The sequence below is a fragment of the Lemur catta genome, chromosome 16 (genome assembly GCF_020740605.2).
Source record: "Lemur catta isolate mLemCat1 chromosome 16, mLemCat1.pri, whole genome shotgun sequence".
NCBI lineage: Eukaryota > Metazoa > Chordata > Mammalia > Primates > Lemuridae > Lemur > Lemur catta.
Genome location: NC_059143.1, coordinates 15,287,896 through 15,301,933, shown reverse-complemented (window position 1 = coordinate 15,301,933; position 14,038 = coordinate 15,287,896).

The window sequence follows — 14,038 nt, the reverse complement described above, 5'->3', positions numbered from 1 at the left end:
AACCATAAAGGAAAGACACGGGGAAAAACCATTAAGAATATCAGACACTTCCTACTAGGAATTGAGATCGTAAACTCATCCTGCCTGAACATAACTGATAGTGCAAGAAAGTTTGTGTTGTTTTTTTATTTACTCATTCAGAATCCTTGATCAAATGCCTGCTGCAAGACAAACGCCATGGTTGGCATTCCAGGTGCAGCGATGAAAGACACAACTCTGCCCTCAAGCAGGAGAAGCAGACAAGGTTACAGAAAACCACCACACCAGGTGGCAAGTGCCCTGGCAGAGAGAAGTCAGGGACTGTTGGAGTGCAGCCAGGGAAGGCTTCCTGGAGGAGGTGTCACTCGACTAAATTTTGAGGAATGAGTTAACCAGACAAGGCTTAGGAAGTGGGAGAAAGCAAAGAGAACTAACCAGGGCCCTAGTGTGAAGTGCCAGCAAGAAAGTGACAGGATTCTGATGCATCGGAAGGTCATTTAACTATAAAATTTATTGTACCACAACTGTAGTGCAAAAACGGGCCTTTTAGAACAAAAGATAAGAAGTGTCAATGAGGAAGAAATGATCAAATCCCTAAGTGTATTCATTGGAAAATTGGCCTCAAGAACGAAAATCTCTTCAGACAGAGAGATCACTGTTGTGTGTTATGAAGGCCAAGTTATGACTGAATCTCTGAAAGTAAACTAGAGTGAGATTTGGGGCATTAAAGTGGAATCCAAAATGATAAAATTAGGGTGGAACACTAGAGTGTAAGCTCAACGAAGCTAGAATTTTTGTCTGTGCTGTTCACCACTGTTTCCCCAGAGTGCAGAGTGGGGCCTGGCACGTGGTAGAAATGCAAAACACATCCACTGAATGAAGACACGTGTGCACGATGTGAAAACAGTGCGCTCCGCAGAAGCTCACACTCACTTCTCTGACACACAGATGTGAGAGCGCCAGCCTCCTAAATATGCCACTGAATAATAATCCCCACTCACCGGCAGCACTAGCTGTGCACACCCAAACCAGTGCCAAATGCCAGGACATGGTTGTTCACTGTCACTGACAATACCTCCACTGTCTTCAGGCCTGTGGCACACTCCCTGCAGGCCCTGTTCACCTCTAACGTAGACTATTGCAGGCCTCTTGGAAAACAGGTGCTCGAGGGCTGGCCCCTGGCATGGGAGCCTAAGTGAATTCCCTACCTGGCCTGCGTACTCTCCACCCACTTGTCTTCATCCTCTGCTTCCCAAGTCCTTCCCTGGATCTCCCCTGCACCTGCACCTCACCCCACCCTCCTCACTGTCCCACCTATGGCTGCTCATCCTCCCCAAGCCTTCTCTAAAGCTGTGCCCTAGGGCAGAATTACCCCTCAAGCTCCCTGCTTTGCTATTCCACAGATCCCTCATAGTCTACCTCCTTCGGGACATCTCACCTGGCAAATGAGAAGAGGGTCGGTGGGCTCCTGCCTTGGTTCCTACATAATCACTTCACTTCCACGGCACCAATACTCAATTAATGCTCCAATATACAAGAGGTCTCCCTTGCTGTAAGTGCTAGTTATGTTTCTCAATCATTCAAGGCCACCCTGAGGTGAAGAAAAAAATTCAAATCACTTTCTGGTTGATTTACACTGCAGTTTTTAACTGCTCGTTTCAAACTGGTTATCAATTGGCAGTAACTTCCAATGTTTAAGGTTTAAGTTTCTCTGTTCCCTATTGACTCTCTTTCAAGGCCCTATAATTTTTAAATAAATAAGTTCATAGTTAATGCATTCGGAAGTGTAGTTTTTACCTGCAGCTCTTTAAATTAATCACATAGGTATTTATATATATTTGTGGCAAAGGCTGCTCTTTGCCCTCCAAGTTTGCTCTTTCTTATATAGCAAAAGATGCTTAACTATATAATTTGCTGCCCAGCTAAAGACTACATTTCCCAAGTTTCCTTGCAACTAAGGAGGGGCTGAGAAACTAGGTTCTAGACAGTGGGTTGCAAGATATTAATAGAGAAGCACAACTTCTGGATCTTGCCCTTACAAGGAAAGAAATACGCTTTTCCCATACGTTTTTCTCAAACTGTTGGCTGGAACTTAGACGTGACAGCAGGCACTACAGCAGTCATATTGGATGATGAGACAGAAGATGCAAAATTATATACTAATAAACATATACATATAAGAGTATATCTAACATACGTGTCTGGTCTGTAAGACAATACTGAAACAAAAACTGGTGTAGGCATCATCCAGGTTAAGCAGTAAGATATTACCAACATTTTTGAAGTACCGAAGTCCCTGTGTGCTTCTCTCTGATCATTTCCCCCTTGTGATCCCCACAGCCAGTGGCAATCAAGACCATCAAGTATTTTTGGTTTGGTTTTTTTTTTTTTTTTCAGATAGACAGCTCAGAGTCTGGTGGGCAGCATGTGGCACGGGGCACATCAGCATTTAGTAAGTGTTTTTGCTGGTGGGGATGGTAATATTACCATAGTCTCTCAAGGTCTCAGTCTGCCCTTCCTTCAGTCCAGGACTCAGAACCCCCAAGAGAGGGCTCTTCCCGCTCCTGCACGGAATCACTGGCACCCTACACCCCCCGGCTGGGAGCCTCCTCCTGGCTCCGTGCTGCCCAGGCTTTCCTTCACTCCCACAGCGGGTGGCCTGACTGCCTTCACCAATGTCATTCACCTCTGGCTCCCTGACAAAGCGAAAAATGAGAAACTGTATTCTGTTGTTGACAGTATCTTCCCTGGAGTCACTGCAAAGGAGAATTTAAAACATCTATGTATCTATAACCTCACGTCTCTAGTCAGCTGTTAGCTTATCACGTTGCTGACATGTAGAACATGCTCAGTGTCCGGTGAGAATGTGAGTGGTGCTGTGACTGAGCTCGAGGGAAGCTTGGAGAGTAGTAATGCTAATAAGAGATAATATTTGATGAGAACATGCCAAGGGCCAGACATTGTTCTGAGAGCTTTTACAACTTGTCTGCATGACTCTATGAGGCAGGTACTCATCTTACAGGGGAGGCACAGAGAGGTTAAGAAAATTGCCTAAGGTCACTCAGCTAGTGAAGTGGCAGAGATTAACTTCAAATACGAGCAACCTGGCTCCAGAGTCCAGGTCCTGTCGTATCTTTCACAGTCACGCTGCGGATTCTTCTTTCCCGTCGGCAGCTGAAACCCATTCAGACACTTCAGCCAGTCCATCTGTTGGATCTAGAATTTTACTTACAGTAGTGAGAGGCTTTAAAAACCAATCTCTCCAAATAGGGACTAGGACAAGATCCACATCCTCTTCCTGCAACCGCTCAAAGAGGAGCTAGCTTTAAAATTCTTTACTTAACGTACAATTCAAAACAATCTCTTTATAAATATGATTCCACCCCCCCACCCCAGCATCCTGGCTTTGTTCCAATAAGCTGGCCCAACTCATACAGTTGACCCTCAATTCAAAGGAGCCCCACTCATTCATTCTCTGACAAATTTATCAGTGATTTTGTAAAAACAAAAATATATACATATGTATACATGCATATATCTATGCACACATACCTTTATACACACATATACACGTACATATATACATATGGTTAATCATTATTCATGGTAGCTGTGTTCTATAAAGTTGCCACAAACACTGAATAGTGACCACTGAATGATTGCTCCTAGGGGAAATACAGGGTTAAGTTTCTTTGAACCTCTAACCACAACCTTGTTTTATGTGTGTTTCTGTTTAAAGACACCTAATTTCATATATAGTGTTGATTAATTAACATTGAACTCACAGTCAACAGCACCATAATTCATACCTGAATGAAGCTTCTCTCACACATGTATTTTCTCTGTAAGGCACATCACAGCCTCCTTGCCCTTAGGAACACTAACAGCACCTCCGTACTATATTTGGAGGCCATATCAAACAACAAACTCGCTAACAAAAGGCACACAAATGGGAAAAATGTGGCACTACAGCGACTTTGAAAGGACGCTCGTTTATAGTCTGAGAGCTGAAACAAGGCAGAGAGTTGCCCTGTTCGATCTCAGCTAGGAACAAGCATATCATACAACTCAAATTGTTTGCTTCTCTGCACGTGTCTGAGAATGATCAGGAAAGCACCCAAGAATTGATTTGGGGGTTACTGACACATTTTAGTGAGTAGACGAATTTGCAATAATGGAATCTTTAAATAATGAGGGCCACACTCTTTGCCATCTTTCAATCATAGATGCGAACCAAAATGTTGGCTCAGCATTTGACAGGAACTCCGTGATGTCAAAACTTCTGATTTGAAAGTAAAAACATTTTATCTTCCTTCCAATGGGCTGTCTTCACAATGACAAATGTTCAAATATGGAAATATTTTTCCAGACACTTAGGGATAGCACTAACAGTAGTGGGAACCGCAGATAACATTTCTCCAGCTCGTTCTATGAGCCAAGCTCTTCACTTGGATTATCTCAATGTCATGCTCGTAACAGCACTGTGAGCTAGGTACTCTTATTATCCTGAGGTTCAGATGAGGAAACTGAGGCCCAAAGAGTTCAGAAGCTTAACCACAGAGCTGGTCACACCAAGTATCCAGCCCAGGTCCCTGCCTGACTAGCCCAAGAGGCTGATCCCTTCACCGTGCCATCTCTCTTCATCCCCAAATACAGGGGACACGGGGAACTAACGGTGGAGCCCTTACAAGCACACCGTAGATAAGGTTCCTGGCCTACAGTATCCCTTGTTAAAAACTGTCACCATATAATACCCTACCTAATCAGATGCACCCCAACTAGACACATAGCACAGACAGACTCACAACAGTTCCCCTGTACTTCTCTTCCACAATGTCAAGAGCAAACGTCAGCATCATATTTTCTCTTGCTTGCTTCATCTCTAACACTGATACTGGGAGTATGGGCTGGAAATGAGGAAGAAGCAAAAGAATTGTCTCTCACTTCCTCCCTCTATGTACCAAATTGAGGGCTCCCTGAAGAGGCAGTATTTCTGGACATAACCCTCTGTAAGTCAATCCAGGCAGAAGCAGCATCCAAACAGCTGTTCTTCTGCCTAAAGAACAACTGCCAGGCACTGGGTTCCCAGTAAGACTTATTTGTAGGTGACCAGACAATGAGCGACAACAGGGCAAAGAACAGGAATGAGGTAGAAAGAAGAGATATTCCAATCTGAACCCTCTGAGACTCAAAAAGGAGAATGACATCCGTTGACTTCATTTGAGTTGCGATGTATAGGGAAAGGTAAAGCTGTGAAACGGATCAAATTGTCTTTGGTCCCCTGCCCGCACACCCAGTGCTGTGTACCCAACAGGGACTCTCATTAGGCTTCCCCAGATTCTGTCCTTCCCTTGTTCTCTCTCCCAGCACTCACTCCCAAACAGGTGGCCATCGGGCTGGTCTCAGCTAGTGTGCTGCTTGGAGTGACAGGGTTAAAAAATAGCCTGCCAGAGGCGATATACTATTATTGCTTGATACAGTTTTTTAAAGGAGTGAGTGGTAGAATTTCAGATTCCTTGGCAGTCTAGTGGGAGAGAGTTTTTGGAGGGAGTCTCTTAGAAATATTTATTATAATTCCTTACCAGGTAGGCAATCACCTGCCACACTTACAGGTAAAGTAGGTTTTGCCTAATTCTGACTCCAAACATGAATCTTCTTATTTCAAGGCACTCTCTGCACTTACTGGATCACTTGTTTTCCAATCTATAACTTAAATATTGAACTAAAAGTATTATGAACCTTTACATTTTTGTGTTGAGGCCATCTAAAGACGGCCACTATCTCTACTCTTAGAAAAAGTCCCTGCTTTGACTAACCCCTGGGTGGGAAAGGAGGAAATTGCTATTTGCTTTTGCTTAGAAATGTGAGCGTGTTTGGATCTCTCAGGTTTCCATAAAGCTGACAAATCAAAATGACGAGTTTGCTGTAACAAATAAGGAATTCTGTGTATAAATATTCAGTGGCAAGATGTGAGCGCTATGGTAGAATTTCAAAAATGGTTAAAATAAAGATGGTAAATCCCCAACTGCTGTGAAAACAAACAAGATACAGCTTGCTGAATGTGGAATGAACACTCTTCAAATGCCATATTACTCAAGAGTGCTGCCCTATGTCAGGAATTCCCTGAAAACTTACTTAAAATGAACCAGTAACAAAGAATCATAGGCTGCGACAGCTAGAAGATACCTTAAACTTCCTCTAATATGACACCCTCATGAGAAACCTGAGACCCAGAGAGTCCCCACGTTTTTATTTGTAAGTTGCTTATGTGGGACTTGGAACAGATTTCTCCATAGAAACAATGTGAGAAACGATGTTTAGAGCCCCAAATGCTGCCCTTCTCCCCCTCGCTAAACAGTGCTGTGTACTTGAACAGTACTGTTTTCTACCATTGCTCACTGCAAGTGTGCACATTTAATCTACACTTGAGATGAACATAAGCAATCGACTACCATCCATAACATCGTGCCAGAGGGAAGATACAAACCCCAGAGATGGGTGAGTAGAGCCACCTCCAACCCTCTGTAAAATGTTAGAGTGTTTTTCAGTCTATGACACAGAAACTCTAACTGGTTGAATAGTGAGGGCATTCATGTGTTCATGTAGTGGGAAGTTCAGAGAAGAATAGGCTTTAGAGTCAGTTCAACCAGGATCTCCGGTTTCTCTGCCATTCCCTTGCATGTGCCTCTCCCATTTTTGACTTCACCTTTAAGTAGCTTTTTTCAGGTGGCAAAGGGACTGTGCTGGTTCCTGCACACCCTGGCATCCAGAGGACAGAGGTAAAACTGCTGTCACAGGATCCGGAGCAGGAGTCCTGAGATTCACCTTGATTGGAATGCATAAGTCACATGCCTACCCCTGAGCCAATGACCTCAGGCAGGGAATGCAAGAAGCTGATTGGTTTAGCCAACGAAGTATGAAAGTTGAGGTCTTCTCCCCTCCAAGTACTTGGGTGATGACGTAAACTGTGAGATGAGTGAAGGGGAGAAATGGATAGATAACCAACTATGTCCCCTAAGCCACCTCTTCCCATTGTCCCCACTCAACAACCATGGGAAGGTGTTATGTGGCAAAGCCAAGGGAGCTGGATTATCTAGGCAGGCACACATGTGGTGAGCAGAGGAAGGAAATGGAAGGATTCTACTTCCGCTCACCCTACCCTAGAATACACTCTACCCCCATCCTCTCGAATCCCCAGACCATACACAGACACCCACTCTCTGTCTCAGATCCAGCTACACAGACCTTCACTCCAGCTTAAAACTTTAGGATCTGCCACCACCACCAGAAAGGAAAATATCAGTAGAAATTTATGTCTTTTCCTGCATCATCATGTGTCTACATGTCTTCCATCTTCCTCTCAACTCCACTTCCTTGTCCCAGAGAAACATAAGGGTGCTAGAAATATAACTCATTCTTTGTCCCCTGACAAAGTAGCTCTGGTGCTCATTGACTTCCCAGAATGCTTTGGGAAGAAACTATCATGGCTTCAAAGCCACTTTTTGATGGTCTGACTTCAGTCAATCATCCACTAAGAATTTACAAGGTTAACCATAAGGTTATCTAAAGAAATGTACAGAGAAAGTGGGATGGATCAATCCTGCTATCCCAAGTACCCTCGTATCAACAAAAGTAAATTTATCCCACTCTCTACAGAGTATCCTTCTCTTTTTAACTAAGGATGGTTACAGTGTTCATTCACGAGCCACCAAGCTGTAAAAGGTAATAAATAGACCTGTGATTAGAAATTAAGCTGGAATTAAATGCATGAAAATCAATCACAATACGAAAGTAAAATAAAGAGAGGGTCAATTATTCAGGTTTCTCAGTAAAATTGTCCCACATAAAGACTGCTTTCAATCTCACTCACACTCTACTCTGAAAATCCCACTTTCTAAAATGGTTGTTTCCCACCAACTGACTGGCTCAGAGCCCAGGGCTCTCTATCTCTAGAACTTTCCACAGGGTTTCAAGTAGAACCGCCTTTACATGACTGGAAGCTTGAAAATAAATTGTCCTATTAAGGGTTAAATTTAAAAGAATCAAGGCATTCTATGGCTATAATACTACTATTTTAGATGTTTATAATGGCTTATAGTGATTTTAAATTCTGACTAAATAAAGAGACGTGTACATGCTGTATTTAGGGGCTGAAGTAAAGCAGGGTACTTGTGGTAGGTACTGAGCGGAGCTTCCATTCTGACATCCAGTCTACCAGTCTCTGAGGTGGAATACACTGGTAGAAAAAGACAACTGCCAACATAGAATTTTTTTATAATAATGGCAAGTAATTTTTTAAAGTTTTGGCTTTTATTATATATTATTTTAAAAAATGGAGTTTGGTTTCACAATGAAACAGATATGTTCCTCAGAGTAGAAATGAATGGAAATTTTTTTTTAAGTACTCTCTCCTTTTAACTGGTTCCTCTCCCAAACATTTGATCCTTTTAACTAACATGATTTTACCTTCTGTAAAGAAAAAGTGGTTCTTTTCTTTTTTAATTTTTTGTAGAGATGGGTCTTACTATGTTGCCCAGGCTAGTCTCGAACCCCTCACCTCAGGCTATCCCCTCACCTTGGCTTTCCAAAGTGCTGGGATTTTTTCCATGGTGCCCAGCCTGGAAAAAAAATGGTTTTTAATTTGGAGTCACAAATAAACTGACAACAATCAACATAAAGATATTAGTTTTTGTTTTGTGTTATTAATAGCTCAGTTCTGGGTATTGACTCTTGGGACCATGAAGTTCTAGTTTGGCGTGTCCTTATAATGCTCCCTGGCTTCATCTCACAAGCTTTTTAAAAAGGGTGAATGCTTTCTGGCTAATGCTCTCTCCTAAATTCAGGTTGAGATTTCAAGGCATGTTTTCCAAATTATGTACTCACCTGTGATTTACTCCACCCTTCCCAGGGGCCCAGGGTTATGTCTGGAGGAAAAGGCAAGTTCACTCTCCTTATACTGGATGAAGGCTGCTTAAATAGAGAGAGGTTGTTTCTAACCCCTGGTCTCAACTGTCAACATTTCAAATATATGTGACACTAGCAAGTGGATTTAAATGGATATAATCTTTTTGTAAAGTAACTTGATCATCAGCTTTAATAGTCAGGGGGTTTATGGTGTAACATTACGACATTATTTCCAATGGCGACAAATCGCAAAGAATTTATGTTCCACAACATAATAATAGTTAAATATGGCATGTCCACACAATGGATCATTGTAATGCCATTAAAAACATGGTTTTACAGAATATTTAATGAACGGGAAAATGCTTATCTTTATGGTATAATCATCTCTATGGCTGGTAAGATATGGAGAGCTTTATTTTCTCTTTTTTGTACATATGATTTTTCTCTATTTTACAAGTTTCTATAATGAGCATGTATTGTTATTTAAAATAAGAAAAAAAAAATTCCAGGCATTCAGGAAGGCCCAAGCGGGGCCCTCGCCCTGGGTGTGAAGTCAGTCTGGCTGTCAGTGGGTCAGCAGGTCAGTCGGCAAATATTTATCCAGTGCCTACGTTGTGCCAGGCGTGGGGACAAACACTGGGAACACAAATGACTTAAAACTAAAACAAAACAGCCACGACCAGGAAGGGCTGCCTCACTGAGGCACTTAGAGTTCAAAGTGAGTTTTGATTGTGTTTCTATGGTCCATGCTTTCTGTCCCCTTTAGACTCGTGTCCTAAGGACAAGAAGCTAGTTTAACAACACATATGTTAGTAACTTTTTAAAATCCAAGATACCAGTCACCAGAAAGTCCAAATAATTTAAAAATTTTCACCTTCATGTCATGTTAGGAAAAAAAGAAGATAAATTACTAGAAAACAAGGTAACATAAGGGATGGATTTACAGAAATTCAGCTGTTCTACATCCTTTTAAAATGGGACTACGAAATGAGAGTTGCTGTTCATACTGATGTGAGACACTGTCCAATGTTAAAGAAGTAAATATTTTCCCTGCAGCTTCGTGCTGGGATTCTTTGAAGAGTGGTGATCCTGCTATATATGATAATGTTCAATTAACAGAAACTCATCACTGTTCTGGAAGAATGGAAGATTCAGTATGTATTTTTATTTTTTATTTTCTAATTTTTGTAAGGCCCATCACTTCAAAATTGTATTTAGAATTAAGATTGCCATTAAGAATTCAGCTTGAGGTAAAAGTAATTTCTGTAATTTATATCTTCAAGAAGATTCTATTTATATAACTATTGCTGTTTGCAAATAATAGATTGGATTATAATGGGTGAAATGTACCTAATAATTAGCCAAAAGAATGGTAGTCCTATTGATAATGATTTTGTTTAAAAGCAAATGTCTTTTCTTAAAGATGTGCTATGTTATCCATATACAAATAGAAGTAATGTAATTTTTACAGAGGTCTCAGGAATTAAAACTCTCCATGTTCTGGAAACTAGTCCCAGCTGTGCCCCTAACTGGTATGGTGTGGTGCTTCTACACCTCAGGGTTTTATTTTTCTCATCTGTAGAATGGAAGTGGCAAGTGCTACCTCCTTATTCCTTTAAAGTGAGGATTTAAGGATAATATATCTAAAAATGCCTCCAATTCTTTGGCAGAATGATCTATAGTTAGCTGAGGAAGACTCAGAAAATCAGGTGTTAACACAGATTACATGAAGATGTTCTTTTATCTCCACACATTTGTCTGGGCAGCTCACCTTTGGCTGTCCCCATGTGTTGTGTGTGTGTGTGTTTTGTTTCGGGTTTTTGTTTGTTTGTTTGTTTTTGTTTTTTTTAAAACAAGGTCTCACTCTGTCGCCCTGGCTAGAGTGCAGTGGCGTCATCATAGCTCACTGTAGCCTCAAACTCCTGGACTAAAGCAATCCTCCTGCCTCTGCCTTGTGAGTGGCTGGGACTACAGGTGCTCACCATGACCCCAGCTAATTTTTTCTCTTTATAGTACAGACAGGGTCTCGCTCTTGCTCAGGCTGGTCTGGAACTCCTGAGCTCAAGCAATCCTCCTGCCTCGGCCTCCCAGAGTGCTAGGATTACAGGTGTGAGCCACCGCCCCCGGCCTTGCTTTAATGTTCTGTCGTTAAATCTCCTTCTAAACATTCATCTTTATGCTCTTCAATGAGCTTCCACTTATTCCTCTACAACACACACCAATCTCCTTCCCCACCTCATAGGTAAGCTTCTTTTAAGCAGGATGTAGATATTTGATTTCCTAACTGAATGTCAGTCTCAGGTCCTATCCCACGAGGTTTCAATGAGACCAGTCATGTTTACCACCTGGTGTTATAATCCCAAGTTGACTTTACTTGTTACCTGTGCCCTGTGTGTTTGTACATAGACACCTAAGTCCCTGAGCATTGTTTGTGGCCTCCTTCCCAACTGTTTTCTCATGTGAATCCCCAGGCACCTCCCAATACCTTATTCTTCTTTCTACATTATGCCTATTACTCTTCCGAATAGCTGGGTCACAAGTTTACCTGGCTGTTTTCCTCCCTTTCTCTTATTCTCTTTTTAAGCTCCATGAAAAATTGTTATTTATCCAGTAAACCCCTAGGTGAATTATTATTTCCCAGTGTTGTGAGATGCCCTCCATCCCAAACCAAAAAGCCATCATTTCAATCCATAATTCCAAATTCAATAAAACAAGACATCTGGATGGCCTGCCACTCCTGTCTCAGTCCTTCCCTCTTTCAAACTCAACAAATGTCCATAGTGAGATGCAAGGAAAATAACCAAGTGAGCTCCCGAGTCCTAAACTTTGTAGCCTCTAAAAATGCTTCCTTTATTTTCTGATAAAGCCGTTCACCCCCACAGGAGGCAGGGTGATCACTCTGCAAAGTCCTAGGTATTATCTGAGAGCATCGTGTCCCTCCCACTCATCCCAGCCTATTCATTGCCCTATCCATTCTCCCTCCCCGAGTGCTTCCTGGATCTGCCCATTTCTGTCTCTACTGCATTGCCTCAACGGAAGCGCTTATTATGTCCTTCTGGAAACATTACCTGGTCTCCTTCACAGGTCTCTGTCTCAGTTTACCTCCATACTGCCACCAGAGTTACTGCCTGATGCTTCTCAGGCCCTGTCAGTAGCTCTCGTTGCTGCACAGCGAAATGTAACACCTTTGAGAATATGGTCCCAGCCCTCTTTTCTGGCCTCCTTCTCTGCGTTGTGCCAATAATCTTGGGCAAAGAGAGCAACTTGCAATTCCCGAGTGAATGATGCGCTTCCCTGCCTTGGGGCCTTTCCCATTCTCCATCTACATAACCATCATCCTTTCTTTCAGAGGACCTTCCCTGATTCTCCCCATCCCCACACGTCCCCAAAGTCAACTTCTTTTTCCTCCAGTTCCTCTTTTAGCTTCCCTATATTTCTGTTGTCAGACAGATGAGGACTGCATCATAATCTTTTCTCTATCTTCCCCAGAACTTGACTTGGAGCTTGGCACATAGTAAGTGCTTAAACTGTTAAATTTCCAAGAATTTTTGAGCTACTTGTCTTTACCACTGTAATGACCTTACCAATGGTTGCTGGAAATCAGCCACAATGCAAGTATTTACATGATGGAAATTGACACACCCTATAAGGTGTGCTTGGGGTGAGGAGAGCTCCTTCTTAAACACAACACTGAGGGTACAAGCAATACATGAACATGATCAAAGCCAACTGACCTCTGCCATATCCCCCCACACCCATTCCTGGTCTCTTCCCCAGAACTGAACAGTTTGGTGTATATATTCCAGACCTGTCTTCACAGGCTTTATGTATTATACTATTTGATGATTTTTTTTTTTTTTTTTTGAGACAAGAGTCTCACTCTATTGCTCAGGGCTAGAGTACCATGGTGTCATCATAGCTCAGTGCAGCCTCAAACTCCTGGGTTTAAGTGATCCTGTTTTCTCAGCCTCCCAAGTATCTGGGACTATAGGCACATGCTACCACACCTGGATAATTTTTCTATTTTTTGTAGAGATGGGGTCCCACTCTTGTTCAGGCTGGACTCAAACTTCTGTCTTCAAGCAATCCTCCAGGCTCGGCCTCCCAGCCAGAGTGCTGGGATTACAGGTGTGAGCCACAGTACCTAGGATGTTGCGTCTGGTGAGTTTAGTCCTTCCCAAAGGGCGGCAGTCCTACCAGGATCTAAAGCCCCTTGAGGTGTTGAAAGGGGTCCTGAGACATGTGAGTGTGCATGAGGGGGCTGACAGGGCAGGATTACCGGAGCGCAACATCCCAGCTTCCGTCATGGGGGAAGGGGTCCTTCCCAAGCCTCGGGTCTGCTCTCTGCACCTTTGCCTGCTGGCCTGTCTGCCCAGGGAAGCCTGAAATGAGTACAATGGAGGGCGAAAACCTGAGATCCAGGACTCTTCCCACTCAATAGCTCTATACACTGCTAGCAGGTGTTCAAATCCCACCCCTGGGAAGTGGCAGCTGGTGACATCAAATATGGCACCTGGCTCCATATGTGGGTCTCCGTAGGTCTCCAGGGACAATTTTCTCCGATTCAGAGCCCACTGAATTCTCGGATTTTCCACTCCTGAAGTGGAATGAGTTAATCTGAGCTCTAAAATAGTGTTGAAAAGTGGGCAAGATTTAGCCTTCTAAAGGGTGACATTTCTGTTCTTTCAAAAACTCCACATTTTATTCCTTTTCTTGTGATGTTAATACTGCCCTAAAGGGGTTAGGCTGGTCCTGCTGCCCCTACACCTCAGGACTATCAAATGCTTCCAGCAAGGGTCACGGGTAATCCCAGCCTCTTTGCCCCCAAGGCTCTGGGCATAAGAACCACTAGGAGATTTGAGAACAAGATAATTCAAGGTCTCCTCTAAGCTCTGACATTTCCTCTGTGACCTCAGCTAAATCATTTGATCTTTCTACTCCTTAGCCCCTGCTTACAAATGGCCTTCTCTACGCGTGTTATGCATTGTGCTAGTCATTTGGAGGATTAAAAACCAATAACAAATATAACAATTTTTAAGACTAAAAATAATTGTATAGCTCTTTAAATATGTATATAGACATTATTAAACCACAGGTTATATTAATCCAAAACCTAAACTTATATTTATGTGTGCAATAGCACGTCACTCAG